The following is a 14,719-nucleotide window of genomic DNA, read 5'->3' on the forward strand; positions in this document are numbered from 1 at the left end:
GCACAAGATTGTTGCTACCAGTTAATTTGCTTGTTTAATTGAACTTTTGGCATGGGAAATTCGGCGGAAAATGATTGGTATTTAAGTTTTGGGGTTGGGCCTAATAGGGCTAAGCAAATGCCGTCTATTTCAGATGTAATTACCTACATAGAACTATATAGAAGGTGGGATAAGGCTGATAAGATATGTTATATCTTATTGCATACAAGATCTACAAGGTATATACTTCAAATAGCAGGAGTAGCCTAGTCTAAGTAGCCAGCATTCAACTTTTTCAATTTTTTCTAACAACTTGCTTCTTTCCATTGCAGGTAAGCTTTTGATTTTGATTCGCTCCGCTCAATTTTCCCGGCAATTCTCATTGTAAGTACCGCCCTGAACAGGCCTTCAATTATCCCTAAAGCAAAATGTGCGCCCTTCCTGGGCAACTAATTGATTTATGTGGCCGCCGCATTTCGAGGCGCGATAAGCAGCACGAAGTATGCCCCAGAGCCAAAAGCCAACCTCCAGTCAAGCACTCCAATCCAATCCAATTCAAACCGAATCCGAATCCGAATTGGAATCGGAATCCGCGGTAGTAACAATGCAAGTTGGCTGAGCACGCGAGGCGAATGGGGAATGAAGTTCGGAACGGTTTGGTAGTCCAAAAAGAACCACAAAGAAAATAACCATGCAACTGGCCGGCAGGCGTTTAGCTTTAACTGATTTCGCTGCCGCCTCTTGTTTCTCCGCTGGTTTTTTATTTCATTTTTTTCCGCCGCTTGTGTACTAACCTCGGCCAAGCGGCCAAACATTGCGGCCCAGCTCGTAATCCTTCTGGCTACCTAACGGTTACTGGCCGCGGTCAAAGACCGCTCCAACTGCCTCCCAGTAGCGCAGCTGCTGCCCTGGGCTCCCCACCCTGCTCCCCACCACCCATTAAGTGCCCCTTCCCACTCAGTTTTGGCCAGGTTTTGATAGCAATGGTCATGCCACGCACGTTTCGCTGTGAGTTTCCAGTTGCCAGGCAGCGAAGGCCCACGGGCAGACCACAAAGTTGCCTGGCAAGGCGAGGGGCGGCACGAAGTGGGCAATCAGTTAAGGAGACGGAGGGCGGATCGAGGAGTTGTTGTGTGCTCAAGTACTTAGGCTGCTTAGGCTAGCTAAAACGTATTACTTGGTAATAATAGGAAGAAGTTTTTCAAACAAATACGTAGTCAGGAAACAAATATCAGAAGCAAGATGTTCTTTAAAATGCTTACTTACTCCATCCCCCACCACTTTTCAACCGCTTTCTATAAATAAAAATGCAATATTGCTTATTTCCTTAACAAATCTTTGATTTATATGCCCATTATAACGACTACACATCATCTCCACAACATATTTTACACCTCTTCTGATTTACGATATGGTTTAACTGCCCAAAATGGCTTTTATTGCGCCTCACTTCCACAGCCCAAGCCCGCTTGCATTTTATCGAAAACTCTAGACTCCGACCCGTGGAAAATTGTGCGTAAAGTGCGTGACTAAGCCATCGCCGCGCCCCTTGCCCGTTTTCCCGGCGGAAAAGTGGGGGCGCTGAGGCCAAAACCCTCTCAGGCGTTAAACAACGTTTTGTTTTGGCCACAAATCCCAGGCACTCCATGCCGACTGCCGACTGCCGCATGTTGCATGATAATTATGCAACCCGGCTGTGTGCTGCAGGCCAAAAACATCAGCAACGGCCAGCAGAGTGGCCCCGCCCCCTCGAACCACCTCGCACCATACCCCCTTCCCTGGATTTCCACCCCGCCTCTGAATTTCGTAGTCGTTGCACGCGCTTTCGTTGCATGCGTGTGCTTTGCACTGCCCCTTTGCCGCCCCTCTGATCCCCTCTTGGGGTTGGGGGCATGCCAAATGGCACTAACTCATTTCCGTCACAAATTCTATGAATGTGTAGCCGGCCCGCCCCTCGGGTGCCACTATTTTTATGGCATTTAATGTGGAACAGGCTGTTTTGGCCTGGTCAACGCTGCGTATGAGTAATCTCATATTCGCCCTGCCCCGTATAGAATTTTAGCGTTTGCATTGCTCATAATGTGGCTTTCGCTGGCTTTTCAGTGGCTTTCCGCTGCGTGTGGGCGTGCCACGGAGGCGGAGGCGGCACAGTGCGTATGCGTGATATTGTAGATAGAGCCATATAATTGGGTTCAAAATGGCAGTCGTATCAAATAGCCATGGAACTTCGAATTATTTATTGCTTTTGTTGGCTGGAAATAATTTTTGGCCGCGCTTTGTTGCATTTATTAACTGCAGCCTAAAAGTTTCTGAGTCCTTTGTTTTAGAAAGTTCGTGCTGTTGGCAAATCACTAATAAGCCATACTCTGGCTCATTATTTTTAAAGAGGCCCTATTGTCCTTACACACGATTATGTCATTCGCGACGTTTGACATTTTTCCCTGGCTGTTTCAGCTAAATAGCTCCTTACATGGAGACCCTTAAGGCCCGAACTGAAAACAACACCTTGCCTCATTTAATGGCGTCGTGCCGTGTCGTGTCGAATCGAATCGAATAGCGTCGAATGGAGTCGATTTGGAGTCGCCTCATGTCAGTCAGGGGCTGTTGTCATAACCTCCAACATGCAACAGACGGCTGAAGACAAGAAAAATCCTAGCGAAAATGTCAAGTCGAGTGGAGTTTTGCAGCATTCGGCGGAATAAGATCAAGCCGCTGGTAATTTATGTTGACTCTGAAAAAATCGAATGTAAGACAATTTGAGATAGATTTTTTTCGGTACTCCGCGCTGTGCGAAACTCGTTCGGCAGCCTTCAGAAAGCCGCAGCACGTACCTTGTTAGCCAGCCCGTACAATCACCTCAACAGAGTTGTCCAAAAGCCCCCGCCCCCGCTCCCGCCCCGCCCCCAACCCACACAGCCCCCGTGGAAATGGGAAAACGTGACTCGCTGGCGGACCCCAGTCAAGTAGATGGAATTGCATTTAAGGGGCCCAAGCCTAACCGAACCGCGTCGATTCTGCCCAGGCACCAAGATCTCGTTGTTCTCCTCGTCTGCGCCACTCTTTACAATTCAAATTGAAAATCGCAATTGATTTCGCTGGGGCTTCGTCTGTTACGTTTGATATTTGAATTTCGAGCCGACACCAATCCATAGGCATTAGGTCCAAGAAAATTTGTATTTTTCGACAACAAATTGAAAAATCAAGCGGCGCTCTCAAGTGGGTGACACATGCAACGAGTCATTCAACTTGAGCGCAATTAATTCATTGAAGTCGCTGCAAACATATCAACAACATATCAAAGCACTCCAACTATTTGATTGACTCTATTAACTCGGCTTCCAGTTGAGTTATCAAGGTGTTTTAGCTTTTGAATGGGTCTAAGTGCTTAATTGTTCTTAGGCAACGGCAATAAAACGAAGTTGATTCCAATTAAAACTTTTGGGCATGACATAATCTGCTTTTTGCTGGGTTCATAAAAAGATACGAATACGACGCTATAAAATTTCAGAAATTCCCGATTCTTATTCCTTATTCCTTTATTTTCCCCAGACAGTCGCATAACAATCAATTTGTCGGCTAACCCATTTTTTGTTAAAGCCCACAGAAATACTCCGCCAAAAAGTTTGTTTCGCTTGCTTTCGGCTTTTCCCTAGTTTTCCAACACGAATTTCATCTAATAATAAACGTGGTCGAGTGCGACAAATCGTTTTTCAAATGCCTAAAATTCGTGTTTCCGTCGGAGAGCTGTCAGAATGAGTCCCAAAAAATTAAAAATAAAAGACCAGAACGAGGCGACGTTGTCAGGAATCCGCTTGAGCGGCGAAGACTATTTTTAATTGCTTTTAATTAACAGAACCTACAAAATTTTAAGTGACAAGCATAATAATTCCTCTAGCTGCAAGTGTGCGTGCCAGTGTGCTTGTGTGTGTAGCTGTGTGTGTGTGAGTGTGTCATTAATGCAATTATTTCGACAGCACAAATGTGCCAGAAAAAAGTGCCGAAAAAAGAGGCAAAACGAGCGAGATGCAAAGGAGTCTTTTCTTTTTTTCTTACGGCAAATGCATTTTCGCCTGTGTTGTGTGTGGGTCACGCAGAACATCCGAAGTAGATAAGAAAACGGCTGCCAAGTAAAAGGCAGTCGCAGGAAAAGCCAAGGAAAACGCGGCGAGAGAGAGACGAATGCAAAATATGCCGCTATACCAAGTGCAATGAACTTTCGGGGGGAGGGGGAGCGCCGCTGCCGCTCAAAAGCGACGACAAAACAGCGATGGAGAAACGACAACAGAACAGAACAGAACTCAGCTGAAAAGCCAAGCAAAGCAAAAGCACGGCAGAAGCAGAAGCAAAAGCACAGCAAAAGCAAAAGCAACGAAGTCAAGCAAGTTCTAGTTGAGGCAGGCCACCAAAGACCGAGGAACTGGGCAGAACTCGGGCCCAGACCAAAAACAGAGCATGCATGTCATTATAGAAGTCTAGAAATATCGTTTGGGCACTGGAAAAAATATTTGAAACACCAAGATGCAAAGAAGCTATCTGCGAGCAGCGAAATGCTGTACAGATATATGCAATTTATAGGTCTCCAATTATAAACTTATAGAAAATCAGGGCGGAGCGTTTGGATATGTATCAAAAGAAGTTACGGAATAGTATCAGCTAAACGAAATATATCTATAAGATAAGTAAAAGCAGGTTATATGCGAATTCTCTCGGTGCATTTCTATTTGTATGCCCACTGATTAGGCCCCAAGATTTACAGCTAATCTATATTTTAGAAATGTGTTCGTGGAGGGGGTGTTGGCTGCGAGGAGTACCCTAATCCAAGCAGCATGCCCCTCTGCAACCGATCCCCCCTCGAGGCAAACCCGTTGCTTGCCCCCTCCCCGCCCGCGGTGGGGTTTATTGAACCCGCCGAATTGGGTTAGCGTAGGTTAGCTTGGGTTAGGTTAGTTACTCGCCGCCGCCTGCTGCGTTTTCGTATCTGTGTGCGAGTGCGCGCGTATCTGTGTGCGAGTGTGCGAGTGTGCTTGTGCTTGTGCTTGTTCTAAAATTGTGAAATGCGATAACGACTAACGCTGACTAACGCTGACACCATACGAGCTGAAGTTGCTGGCGCAGTTCTTGTTGCTTTTGTGGGCTTTGATTTGGTTTAATTGCCCAAGGAGCCGCGGTGCGCGGATGGGGATGGCAGAGAGTTCGGCTTGGAAATGGGCAGGTGAAGTGGAGCCAGCCTGTCGAGAGGTTTCCCAGTTTTGCTGTGGCCATGCACTTCTGTACTTCTGCACTTCTGCACTTCTGTAGGGTGCCGTGCGGAGTTCCAGTGGCTTCCCGCTTTTGATGGGAGTTCTGATAAGTGGCGGGGTCTCTATGATTGAGTACCTCAAATGGCGGAATGGTGGAAATGGCTCGAGATGGTGCGGATAAGATTGCCCGCTGTTAATTGGGCTCTGTGTTTGCTGCGGCTTTTTATTTCTAAAGATCCTAACTAGGCTAACTTGCACATGCAGTCAGTTTAGCTTCGGATGGGCTTGGAGTGCTTGGCTTGGATTTACTTGCATTCAGTTTCGTTTAATTGCCAACCACACGGGGTTAGTTTGATGATTCTGGCAGTTTCCCGGTGCTCTAAGCGGGTTTTAGTAGCCTTAGATGATTTTTAGATGATTTCAAAAAGATTTGATTTATTTATTATTTCAACTATATTTCCCTTGTAATACTTTTAATCGACTGACTCTAATTGCGTGTTCTCTTCTGCATTTTCAGGTATGTTCGACACTCGCTTTGAGCAATCTGTTTGTTCCCTGCTTAAGTAGGCATAAGTAACCTGAGTAAGTTATTGAATTGGGCTTGTGTGGACTGCATTCTTGGGATACCACCCCCACAGATACCACTTCCAACGCACTAACGAGCGACCGAAAAACCAAAAAGCAGACGAACGGACTCGACCGATTAGTGCTCCTGGGAGAGTGTGCGTGCGTATCTGTGTGTTGCCAAGCGCCTCGAGTGCGCCAGTGTGCGTGTGCCACACTGTTCTATGGGGCACCATGGTGTGCAGTGTGTGTAGAGTTGTTGCCATGCTCGTTGACTTCGTTGGCTGCAATTGCAATTGCGTAGAGAGGCTCTCCGCAGACACTCGAGGTTATTGAACGGCAGCGACCTCACTTTGCATCGCACTCACACCGAGACACATGTCCACACACACACACATGCACTTTGTGCACTGCACAGCAACACGCATTAGATTGCTGGGCAATTTTCTTGTTGCTCTTGCCGGGCAAACGCAATTTATAAATTAATCAAATAAATTATTGCCATTGGACAGCGCTGACAGCGCCTGTGATAATCTGGTTGGCCACCAAGCATTTCGGTTCACTTCGATAATGCGTTCTCGAAATGTTCTCGAAATTTTGGAAAACTTTGCCATTTCGCCCACTTGTAAAGCGATTGCGAGTGCTTCGCGTTTGGGCCGAAAAGTGGACTGGTTAAGGGGCACTTACAAGTATTTGGCTAAAAACAACCCAGATATTATTGCTCAACACGGTGGAAAAATTTAGAGGCGCCGTCTGTTGACCAAACTCATTTCGATCATGTAAATTTTCCATCAAAATATTCGTAAAATGTAATATTTCTTAAATATTGTATTCATCTTGTGCAGCCATCAAACATTGCAATATTTCTAATAAATCACACTCATAAAATCATTTGCCCATTGTTTCTCAACCGAAATTTTTGGCGGACCGGGCGAATTTGATTAATTCCATGTAATTTGCCCAGACACCGAAATCTCGTCGATAAAGATCGAATCTCGATGAACGGCTGTGCAGCTAAATTACTATATTCCCAACTGCCTAGAACTCTGAACTCAATATTTCAATTATAGACCGTAATCAACCCAGGCCACGCCCACTTCCTGCAGTGAGAATTTGTTTTTTGCATCGGCAGCGGCCGTCTCTCACATATATGACTCAATATTGAAAATAATTTGCAATGACTTTTGTCATAAATTGTTCAAAGCTGTTGCATAATCCAAGTCAGAGCTGCAGCTGTGCGCTCGTACACATAGAGAAAGAAGTAGTAAATAAATGATAAGTGACCTCATTAAATTAAAGTAACAATAACCTTTATTGTTTTCCTGAAGCTCAATATTACTTTTCAAAGGACATAAATTCATAGACTTTATTTTGGGCACTTACAATTAATTCAATATAATTTGGAGTTATCTCAAATATTATTAAATATTATCGGCCATAGCTGCAGGGTCTTTCGGCATTATGCATAATCTTTATAAATGTTCTCCCAATGTTTTCTCCAAGTGGACGCATTTAAAGCGCCCACTTAGCCGAGTGAGATGGCGATAGTGATCTCAATGCGTTGCAACTGAAATAAAATCAAATCGCACTCGAAAAAATCCACAAAAAAAAAAAAAAAAATACAATACGCCCAAATACAGCACGTGAGCTTACGTTTTGGCTGGTTTTGATCATTTTTGGAAGCCTGGATTTCGGGTGAGTCATTAAAAGAGCCGCCAACAGCGATGAAGTATTTATATGACAGCAAAGGCAGCCGAAAAAGGCGAAAACAATGATTGAAATTACATTAATACCGGCCATTAAAGAAACCAGAAAGAGACGGGGCGTGAGTGGGAGTGGGACGAAAGAGTGGGAGACAGGGACGGGTAGAATCAGTGGCTTCAGCTTCGGCTTCAGCTTCAGCTTTAGCTTCGACTTCAACTTCGGCTTCGTTCAGAGTTCAGTGCACTTTTGGTCAGCTTGAGGCCGTCATCACCTGATATCCCCGTCTCTCTCGGCCAGCCTAGCCCCGTCTCTTTCGCGCTCTGCCAAATGGCAACGACCTGCGCAGAACTGCAGTTAGATTCGCACTGCTGCTGCTGCTGCTGCTGCTGCTGCTGTTGCAGTCGCACGCAAAAGACCTTGCCTCTCTCTTTTTTTTCGTGGGTCTCCGAAACGGGTTTCATGCCCCATGTGCGAGTGTTTGGTCAACTGTTTTATTATTTGCCGCAATTGCCTGACTTGTCTTGGATTAGATTTGAGCTGTTTGGCATTATTATTTGTCTATCTTTTTCTTCTATTTTTGTGTATATGTGCATATATGATTACCTTTGTTTGCCTGCTACCAGACCCAAATAACAATCGCGCAATAATGCTAGATAATTGTTTTGGGCGCCGAAAAGTGTTTCCACTTGCGTCAATTGCGGACGCGTTGTCCAAAAATTGGGTAATGAGGCAACTTTGATGGGGTAAATTTAAATTCATTTTGCTAAGCAAAATGCTTAATAATGCTGTCGTAATAATAATAATCACACCTTACTAATTCATTCAATTCAATAAGGGACTTGTAAAAGAATTTTGTAGGCTATTCTCTCTTGGTCTTCTCACAACAATAGCAGAAAATATAGAATGATACTTTGTATTTTTGAACTGAAAATTACATTGAATTTCTTTCAGCTTTGCTTGTACAATGTGAAAATTAATGGCAGTGAATAACCATGATTTCGCAAACTCATTACTACATATGTATGTACATATGTATGTACATACATCATCAACCATGGTATCCCAAATTCGACACCTCCCCCGGGCAAAATTGAATTCAAGCTTAGCCAGGCGTGTTCTAATGTTTAGAGCTTATCTATCGATAGATCGGATCAAAGGCCAAACCACACAAAAGTAATTGCAAAATAATTGCGGCGAGTTCATTGAACTGCTGGCACTCGCCGTCTCCTTCGCACACCGTGACGCACGTCTGCATGTGTATGTATGGGGAACAGGCAAATACATACATATGTGTGTACATAGATGGGAGACAAGTACCGAAAAAAATAACAAGTAGTGAGAAAAAACACAGAACTAGCCGCGGGAGAAGCGGGAAATGTGTGGTTATAAATATTTCGGATATAGATATATAGATATGAGACGCACCGAATGTGGAGCACCGATGCCCGAAACTTATTCAACAAAAGATGGAGAGCTGAGCAGGAGGGGCACTTCCTGTCCTGCCACTCGTGCTCTCTTCCTCTACGGAATTTATCCTTCAACTTTGGCCAGCTGCGGTCATTGCTCCAGCTCCAGTTCCGGCTACGGAATCCGAAAGGCCCCAGAGCCACCGGAGCAGCCAGAGAAACGGAGTCACATGACCACCTCCCGGGCGAATGGCGGGTAGGGCGGGTGGCAAACACTTTCGTTGCACCCAGAGCGTAACCCCTAAAAATTTTCGTGTACTTCCACAAGCAACCCCCGAACCCGTGCATCCGGTTCGGTTTTTTGCTCGGTTCTCGCTTCGATTCTTGGCCCCCCAGCTACGAGAGTTGAACGCACTGAAAGTGGGTCAAAGCAAAACCGAGACACCGCTGAAATCGCCCGTACGCCCAACCACCAACTACCAATCAACCACCCACCACCCCCGAAAACACGGGAAAAGTGAAAAGTGGGCTGGGTCTGTGGGCAGCATTCTGTCGTCTGACAGGGCACAGGTGTCTTCCATTTCATTCCACAACAGCAGTGCGCTGTTTTCCCTCTGTGGAGAGTGCGCGCCAATTTTGCGCCTTGGGTTCATTGGCCTGGTTAAAGGACAGAGCTCCACTTCCTCCCCTTCACCATCGCAGCGAAAATGTATCAGTGGGAAACTAATCACTGCGAAAGCGAGAAGAGTTGCCTTTGAGTTGCTATAGTCCTTTGACGAGTTTTTAATCAGTGAGTCGCAGCATCACCGAACCCTTTGGTATAGGCGCCTCTACAGTGTTTCTACTTTCGGGATGTACGGTTTCCATGAGCTGGCTTTTACCTTTAAGCGGTTACTATTTCACTTAACCTTAGATATGCTCATATGATATGTACAAAAAAGATATGATATGCTGTTCTCATAGCCGCCGTGACAACGTTCTGACTCAGCTTGCTTTTGGCCAATTTCTATGGCAACCAGGTGGTCGCATAAGCACCTGGCCATTTCGACCAATTAAATGCAATGCATTTCCTTCCTGAGGTCACTTCCTCCCCGCTTCTTCTTCTTCGCAGAGCCCTCTTCCCAGCGGGCAGCTGTTCCTAGGCACACAAATAGAAACCCCCTCCCCCGCATAGATGGCCTATGCAAAAAAGAACCATTTTGCTGAGCGCCAAGTCAGGAGAGCGCTCTCTTTCTCCGATTCTCCACCTCTCTCGCTCTCTCCCGCTCTGTTGATACCATTTTCTTTAAGGTTATTGCAGTGCAATGTCCTCAATTGTCGGTCGCCTTGGTGTTTTGCTTTTCTCGTTGCCTTTTTCGGGAGCTCAGATGCTGTCGCAATGTCCCTTGCACTCGTAATCAACCCGTCTCTTTCTACGCCTCTATGTGCCTCTCTTTCGGCAGCAGTTGCCCTTCGCTGGCGCAAAATGTGAAATGTGAAAGGTATTTCCGTTTTATTGTCGTGGCTCCGATTCCGGAGTTCAATATTGGTTTATTTTGTTGACTTCTGATTTGTCATCATTTGCGGTTATTTGCCAGTGTGGGAACTCATTAAATATGGTTAGCTGGAAATCGAATGTAATCTGGATATCTGGATTACTTTTGGCCACACGAAATGCCTTAATTATGTTGATTTACGTGCACGGATTACGACCTAATGAGAATTTATCGATCTCTTTGCTAGTCATATCTTATTAGAGGAGAAAACTTGATAAATAATTGTAGTTATTATGATTTAGGTTAACTGATAGATACTACAATATATGTGGAAACGTTAATTATTTTAATATATCAAGAAAACCTTGCAAATGATTAAGAACTATAATCAATTGGTAATCTATTGCTTAATGTTACAGTCCCTGTGGCATTCATAATGTTCGCCTGTTAGTTCAATAAATCAGGACATGTATGCGATTGGCCATGCTTGTTCTAGAATTAACCAAACGTGTTCCTGGCCACGCAACCCCACCCCCTCAGACTGCCGCCCAAAACCACCCCCACGTACCGCCCCAGATACAAGAACAAATGCAAATTCAAACACAAACACAAAGACAGGCAGCAAAAGCAGCAGCAGCAGCAACAGCAACGGCAACAGCAACGTGCCCCACAACAACAACTATTGCAAGGCGACCATGAAGGCAGCGGGTTGAACGAACTGAGCGCCAGCAGCGCAGCAGCAGAGCCAGCGACTGCAGAAGTGACGTCAATGAGCGCGAGGCCACATTGCCACCGTGTGCGTGTGTGTGTGTGTGTGTTCTGCGGGGGAGGTTGCAAGTGCAAACGAGAGGGTGAGAGTACTCCCTTTTGCCTACGTGCGGCTGACCTCGTGTTGCTTTTACTACTAGGACAGAAGGATAACGGGAGGCAGAGAGGCGCCGAGAGAGAGGCGGCATTATCCTTGGTGGCTGGGAGCGTTGACCTCTGACCTGAATGGGTGGCCAGGCGCAGGTCGCACAGTTGTAATTCGAACATCATTTATTTACACATCATTTAACATTTTTGGCAGCTTCTCAATTTCTTCAATTTCTACACTCTATGTTTGGGCAAATAATCAACGAATGTGCATTTCATCAATTAGATTTTGAATTTGTATGTTAGTACTAAGTGACTAAAATGACCGTAAAAAGTATGCTTTAAAACATTCTTTGGAGGTTTCTGGATAAAGTTTGGTTAGTTAACTTAAAATATAATAATTTATATTGAGTGTGGCTTCTCTACAACTAACATATCTGACCGATTTTATTATCAATTGGCATTAAGCACTAAAGCCTCTCAAGTATGAAATCCCCCTTCGATTCCCGGAATAGTTCGCATTAGTAATGTTTGCCTGTTAATCTTTCTTTGAATTATGAGCCACTGTCGAATATACTTCAAGACGAGCTTGGCGAACGAGCGTTGAATAAGCTGCAAAGCGCCATAAAGTTCCGGATCGTATTTGAAGTGGCAGCCTGAAGTCTGAAGACCCAGGCACGTGCTAATTGCTGACGCATCGCTTGAGCCCCCAAAAGGGAAGGGAGAACTGGAGGGGGGCTGGGAGAAAAGCGGTCGACGGAGTTCTGAAAGCCCAACAAACGATCGACGTTATGACAGGAGATTAGGCAGAGTCTCTTTATGTGGCGGTGTGAGTTGTTTTTTAATACATATGTGTGGGCGGTTGACGCAGCTCAGAACATAAAATTTGGGGAGAAGGAAGAAGGGAAGTGGAGATCGGTCGGGAAGTTTCCAAATGGTTTCGTAGAAGTTTGTGGAATGTCTTGTGTATGTCTGGGAGATTTTATCGATTGGGACTACGTTTTTTAGTAGAGATCAGTGTGGAATTGAGGCGATAGCCTAAATAAAAAAGATCTGCTTTAATTTTCCTATGAAACATCACTTCAAAATCCCTTGAACATTCAATCACCCCGTAGATACGAAAGTATCTTGAGCTAATTTCAGCCACAATATCGTTCCATTTTCCCCCGTTTTCTCCCGCCAACCATTAAGTGGCCGAGCATTTTTGGACCTGCTCAACAGCTCGATCGATCCATCGTTCGATCGATCGATCGATCGAATTGATGTCAAGTTCCGACGGTAGCACCCTCCCCAAAGAGACGGAATACACCCCAAGCAAAACAAAGAACCGAAACAGAACAGAAATCTTGGTCAAGCAGTTTTTGAGGCGGCGATCGTGCCAACAGGTAGGCGGTTTCAGCAAAAAACACTGGCGGGAAAATAAACAAAAACGCAAGCAGCCCCCCGCGGCATAGAACCATTCATGAAATCAACTCGAGCCCACCGAAAAAAATTAAAAACAAAAATTAACAACAAATAACAACAAGTAACAGCGGCAGCAAAAATGTGCCAAAGCAGAGCCGAAAAAGAAATTATTCAACAAACAAACAAAGAGTGAATTATAAAGTGACGTTGCGGATCAAAAAAAGGGGAGGCCAGAAAGAGGAGAGAGAGAAAGAGAGAGAGAGCAGGCTATGGCTATGGCTATGTGTGTTTGTCGAAGTGCTCTCACTTTCTTTTGAAACTTGTTATTCGCTTTGCGAGCAGAGTTCATTCACATTTGGCCACGCCACGGAGAGAGAGAGAAGGAGCGGGAGTTGGAGTGATGGAAAGAGGGGGCGAAATGAACGCGTTCGAAAATGAGCGCAAATCTCTTAGCACCCCCAACCAAAGTGCAATGACCCCTGATTTTGCAGCTTAGATTGCAGGCTCTGTTCAGAAATTTGCGAAAAATGTGTGCAAATTTGTAATTGCCAAAGATTTCCTTGAACGCATTTCGACAGTTCTATATGCATGTGTGCATACTCAACACACCCTCCCCACACCCTTCCCCCTTAAAGCCAGGCCCACCTGAGGTTTCTGTGTCGTTGACCGACCGCCAGAGCTCAAAATCGCACAAGCCTACAGACATACCAAAATACATATGCATATATACATATTTGGCTGAACTGCAAGCGAATTTGCATGCAAAATGCATTGAGAGCACAGCTCGCTCGCTCTCCTCACTTCGTTACGAGTTCGTTCGGCTTCGGCCTTTCCGTTCGGCTGTCTCTCTTTCTCGCCATCCCGCTACCGCACACATTGGCCTCTCTCTCGCAGCTCCACATTCGAAGGTGGCTGACCGAAAAGTGGGTCACGACAATGGCGGGGTTCGTTGAACTGAACCACCGCCGCAGTCGCTGTCGCAGTCGCTCCCGCGCTCGCTGCTCTGCCGCTGCTGACGCTGACGTCGTTAACGTTTTGGGGCTTTCGGTTACGTAGCTCGTGTGCGAGCGAGAGGAGCTATGGGCACAGAGCGCGCAAACGGGAGTAAGCGGGAGCGACTGCGAAACACAACTTGTGTGCATTTTTTGGCCCCAAAAAATCACCAAGCGCACAAAATATTATTTAATACATCACATAATTGTTTAATCATCTGGTTGAAAGTGTCGAGTTCATCGAACTGCCAACGATTGACAACTGCGATTTTCAATGCGGCAAAAATATTTACTCAAGCAAGTTGTTTGCACTTTGTTAATTAGGCGGGGAGTGCCGCCCCAATTGGGTCATATTTGCAGAGTATCAAAGAACTTGGCGAAACAGCTGCTCAGACATTTATTTAGCACACAAATAAGTGGAATACAAGTATTATAATGTTTAACCTTATTTTCTCAGTCCTTAAGCTAACAAACAATTGCAAATTTCCTATTAATCAGTACGTATGGTTAAGCCCTTTCCTCTGCGCACTAAAAATATCCCAAATTTACTACATTATAACACTTTGCACATTTTCGAAATTGGGTGCTTTGCTTCCATTCTATAAACTCGAAATAGTCGTACAACTATCGCACAACTTTATCGCAAGCGTTTGGGACTGTTCTGGAAATTTACCCCAACCCCTCGGGTTTAGCTGACCCCAAAAGGCGTTCGGGAAGACTGTTCTAGATCTGAGATCCTCTTAGGCCTGTCACACTCGCTTTGATGGCTCAGCCAGCCCCCATATCAATTAATCTTATTTGTCACTCATTTATCAAAACATGAGCAAACACAATACGCGCGCTCGGAATCTATGGGCACAATCGAACAGCCCGCCTCTGTTTTGTTATCAAACAAAGCTGATCAGTCAGGTGGCAGTGGCAGCAACTACCTGAGATACCTGAGCTACCTGGGAAATCAGAGTGTCGCGTGGGTGTTCGAAGAATTGTTTACCAGGCGCCCCCACTGCAGAAACAGCAGCAACAACAACAGCAGCAGCAGCAGCGACAATCCCCGCAGCAACATCTATTGTTAGACGCTGGCGTCGCTGTCGACGCTTTGG

General features: G+C 45.4%; 1 protein-coding gene across 2 annotated transcripts in view; it reads left to right on the forward strand.

Moving 5' to 3' along the window:
• Positions 1-14,719, forward strand: part of LOC6546114 (ecdysone-induced protein 75B, isoforms C/D) — a 98,388-nt gene that overhangs the window by 65,155 nt on the left and 18,514 nt on the right. The window lies entirely within an intron of this gene.

Source organism: Drosophila erecta, unplaced genomic scaffold (genome assembly GCF_003286155.1).
Source record: "Drosophila erecta strain 14021-0224.00,06,07 unplaced genomic scaffold, DereRS2 tig00000021-arrow-pilon, whole genome shotgun sequence".
Taxonomy (NCBI): Eukaryota; Metazoa; Arthropoda; class Insecta; order Diptera; family Drosophilidae; genus Drosophila; species Drosophila erecta.